This window comes from Berghia stephanieae, chromosome 6 (assembly GCF_034508935.2).
Source record: "Berghia stephanieae isolate SIO BIC M18660-M18661 chromosome 6, UCSD_Bste_1.3, whole genome shotgun sequence".
NCBI lineage: Eukaryota > Metazoa > Mollusca > Gastropoda > Nudibranchia > Aeolidiidae > Berghia > Berghia stephanieae.
In genome coordinates this window covers 61,780,330-61,785,329 of record NC_088365.1, presented here as the reverse complement: position 1 = coordinate 61,785,329, position 5,000 = coordinate 61,780,330, and positions in this window count along the sequence as shown.

The window sequence follows — 5,000 nt, the reverse complement described above, 5'->3', positions numbered from 1 at the left end:
AGAGGTTATAGTGTAGTACAGCGGGCTTGGGTTTGATCCTTGAAGATTATACAATCAAAGTTAAAAGCTCCGGCGTCTTAATGGTGTAGATATAATATCTACAAAGTCCCAAAAGATAAAAATCTTCCAGTATATATATATAGGAATAGAGTGACTGGCCGTCCGGCATAGATTGTGGAGAGAAAGTGAGTGTCAAATGTTAGACCTATCAGCTTTTATAATAAATGGCTACGTGACAGAATGTAGAACGAAAAGTATTCACTAATTAGAAATTAATTCGAGGGAAGGCTATAAAAGGAAAGACGATCTAATATTAGAAGGTAAAGTTTATCTAAGCCTACTGAAATATAACTGGAGTGAGATGAATTCAGTTCTTAATAAAATAAAATTTAATAAGATAATTGTGAACAATCTTTACTGTGACACCCCCACCCACGTTTAAAATATACTCTTTAACCATTATGGGAAAGATAGATTTTACAAACGGAAGTAAATTTACTATCATGATACTCTAGCATTAATCCATTGTTATGATTTGTGCTACAATTAAATTATTTATTAACTAGACATGGAAATGTTTATATTAACGTAGGTATATGAATGGGCGACAATAACAATGAAAGATTGTGATTACAAATCATTGTGATAAACAATATGATGGCAATGTGATTACAAATCATTGTGATAAACAATAGTGATGGCAATGAAGCATGATTTAAGTCGATGATATGAAGGTAATTTACTGAATGAAATGAATGAAAATGTAAATGGAATATTGACATTTCAATTATTAATCATAAATGAGTGAAAATTCATAACAATAATAGATAAAGAGAAGATTTCCCAAATCATGAATGGGTATGGTATATATATCCAAACAATACTCAATGTTACATTAAGTTGGGTCATCATGTTTACAAATAAAATTATCGAATTTGTGCGTTCTGATTTGGCATAATTTGCGAGGTAACTAACAGTATGCATGGGAGGTTAAGTTATACCCTTCTCACGTCATTACACTAATCGAGAAAGTAGGTCGGCGTGAATATTTTCACAACCTGGTATGTGAGAGATACTGAAAGTGTAATTTTGCAAAATAGACTCCACCTTAGTACTCTACTATTATTCATTTTGTTATTTCTTATGTACGTGAGTGGTTTATGGTCCGTTTCGACCACAAACTCTTTTAGCAGTAGATATCTGCTGAATGTCTTTAAAGCAAAGACGATGGCCAGTCCTTCACGCTCTATTACAGAGTATCGTGATTCTCTGTCCAATAATTTTCTGCTTGCATATAAGCAAGGCATTAGAGTTCCCTCATGTTCCTGTAATAGTACACCTGCGATGCCCTTATCAGACGCGTCAGTTCTTACAACAAATTCTTTTGATATGTCGGGTAATTTAAGAATTGGTTCTGAACAGAGTAATGCCTTTAATTGGTTAAAGCTATTCTGACACGCTTCTGTCCAAACAATTTTGTTCGGTGACCCATTCTTTGTCAGATTTGTTAGCGGTGTCGCGATGTGCGCGAAGTTGTAAATGTATTTCCTGTAAAAATTTAGGAGCCCAAGTACTTTGCGTACTTCTTTTTTTGTCTTAGGTGGTTGCAATTGTGCGATTTTTGTTTGTTTTTCTGTCTCGGGTGTCTGTGTCCCATGACCAACGGTATGATTAATCCTGCATTTGAAGCTTCGATATTAGTAAACATAGGTTGCGACACTGTGTCTCTATCAAAATACTTTTTTAGCATGTTTGCATGGAATGTCTTTGTTGTGTTGTTAATTTGAATCTCGTAATTAACATTAGATTTTACTGCTGTTATTTTGAATGGTCCTTTCCATGTAGCTAAAAGTTTACTCGAGTCATCGGGTAAGAGTATTAGTACTTTGTCACCAATCTCAAATTTTCTTGATTTGCTTTTGCGATCAGAGTATTCCTTGTATTTCTCTGCTTTTTTGGTGACGGATTCCTGTGCTAGCTTACACGTGTCCTCTATTCTGTCTTTCAGGTTTCTTACATATTCGTAAGCAAACATAATTTCGTTATTGTCCTCCTCATTCCCTTTACAAATGTCGGCTACTATATTGATCGGGCCGCGAGGTGATCGTCCATACATCAACTCAAATGGGGAGTAGCCTGTAGATTCTTGGGGTATTTCTCTATATGCAAATAGGATTGCTGGTAAGTATCTGTCCCAATCATCTGGTTTTTCTGCTGACACTTTTCTTAACATATTCTTTAGAGTGCCATTAAATCTTTCACAAAGACCATTTGCTTGGGGGTGGTAGGGAGTTGTGAATGAGTGTTGGATTCCCATGAGTTTCATGGTTTCATGCATCATATGTGATGTAAATTGGGGTCCATTGTCCGACAGTATCTCATTTGGTATGCCTATTCTGGTAAAAATTGTCATCAATGCTTCAGCTATGTGATCCGATGTAGTTGATTTCAATGCTATCGCTTCTGGCCACCTGGTTGCGTAATCGACTAGTGTTAGTATGTGTGTATGGTTTCTATCTGATTTTGTTAAAGGGCCTATAATGTCAATTGCAACTTTTTGAAAAACTTTTTCAATAACTGGGGTTGTCTCTAATGGCAATCTCGGTATTCTGCCTTTTGCGACTCTTCTTTGGCATGTGTCACAAGATTTCACATATTCTCGGACGTCTTTAGTAATTCCAGGCCATGTGAAATTCTCGGATATTCTCTTCAATGTGGAAGAGCTCCCAAGATGTCCAGAAGTTATTGAATCGTGCGCTATTCCAAGGATTTTGTTTCTGTAAATACTCGGCGTGACCAGTTGTTTAGCTATTTTGTTTCTTTTCCTATGTAACCTGAACAGAATATCTTTTTCAATGATGTATTCAACTTTTGATTTCGTCCCTTTGTTTGCGATATTGAAATATGAAGTTAAAGTCGGGTCCTTTTTCTGTTCTTCAATGAACGTGTTCCTGTCAAATTGTTGTGGTTCAAGAGAAATAGTCATTGGCTTCTCTGTTGTCTTAGTCATCTTTCTTGTTTCTGCTAGACAAGCTGTTTCTTGGGTTAATGACCATTCTTTTACATCTGTTGGGTTGTCTTTAAGACCTTTTATATTGCCAAGAATAACATCAGCGACGGGGTTGGGAAGTATACAGCATTCCACTATTCCTGTATAGTATGGGGTTTCTATGTACACATTAGCTGTTTCAAAGGTTTCGACTGTGCCACTGAATGTGATGCATTGTACCGTTTTTCCAGTTTTGTCTTCGTCATTGATCAAAGATGCTTTTATTCCTACTGTACTGCATCCTGTGTCTCTCAATATTTTGCAATCAGTTCCATTAGCTTTGCCTTCACAAAAAAATAGCGATCCTGATTTGTGAGTTTGTGTTAAAAGTGACATACCTTTCACGCAATACACATTTATATTTTCTCGTGACATTACTCGTGTCTGATTGTTTACACTTGTTTGGAGTGATGCATTTGCAGTTTCTTTTGGATATCCCACGATTTTGTAACATTTGTCTGCTGTGTGGCCTTTCATTCCACAATATTGACATTTAATTATAGGTTTGTTGGTTTTCTTATACTCAGTATTATTGTCAGTGCTATTTCTTGTTTTGTTTTGATAGGGTCGGCTATGGTCTCTATTGAACTGTTTGTTCCATGGTTTGGTACTATGATCATCTTGTTTCACTTGCGTGTTCCGAGTGATTGATCGGCTCGTTCTATTTGAGTATTGAACTTTAGGTGTACATGGACTCTGAGCAGCAGCAGCGTAGTATGGTTCCTTCAATGTTCTGCTTAGGGGTGTCAATGGATGTGCGCTGTTAAAGTTTTCTGCGTAGATTTTTAATTTGTCCAAGTTTTCTGGCTTTCTCTCTTTAAAGAATGCGACTAAATCTGGGTTGCAAGCTTGATAGATTCGATTCTTCAGCGTGAGATAGTAAAGGCCTGCAAAGTCGTCTTGTTTTACGTTTGCCAACTCAAGCCACCGATTTAGAAATTGAGTAATTCGGTTCACGAATGTATTAAAGTCTTCTCCACTTTCCGGCTTTGCAGTGTGAAACCTTTCCTGGTAACCATCTTCCGTTAATCTAAATCTTTTTAGTAGAGCGTCTTTAATTTTTCCATAGTCATCTGCATCTTCAGTTGTTAAGGTATAGAAAACTTTTAGCGGTTCTCCAGATAAGCAGTTAATCAAGGCTGTGGCCCATTTGCTTTCTGGCCAACGATAACCTTTAGCCTGAACTTCGAATCGGTGTAAGAAGGATTCTAAACAGTCTGAGCGTTCATCGTATGTTGGCATGCGTGGAAGTTTCACGAAAAATTCATCACTATTATTATGTTTTCTTTCATGACCGGTTTTTGTTTTTTCAATTTCCAGCATCATTTGGGTCCTTTTGGTTTCTTCTTCTACTAAAGCTATTTGTCTTTTTAGTTCCCTTTCTTGGACTCTTTCTTCTCGTTCTTCTCTACGTATTCTTTCTTCATTTTCTTCTCTACGAATTCTTTCTTCATTTTCTTCTCTACGAATTCTTTCTTCGTGTTCTTTTTCTTCTTTACGAATTCTTTCTTCATTTTCTTCTTTACGAATTCTTTCTTCATTTTCTTCTTTACGAATTCTTTCTTCATTGTCTTCTCTACGAATTCTTTCTTCATGTTCTTTTTCTTCTTTTACTTTCTCTTCGCACCATGAAAATATTCTTTCCTGGGGTATTTCTAAGTCCTTTGCGAGACTTAAGTATCTTTTATATGCTTCCATGTTGCAATAAATTAGTTACGATATTTTATATATATTATATTGACAGGATACTGTTACTGACTGTTTTATTTATTTACACTTACTGGAATGAACTGTTCTATTTTTAGAAATCTCTCTCTCTTATTTCAACTTATTATGTATGTTGAATTTGATGCCTTTTATCGTTATATCTTATAAAGCAATGTGTCAATACAATGCGGAGTTATTATGACTTGTGTCAATAACAATGTGTCAATCGCGTGTACTCTAAACT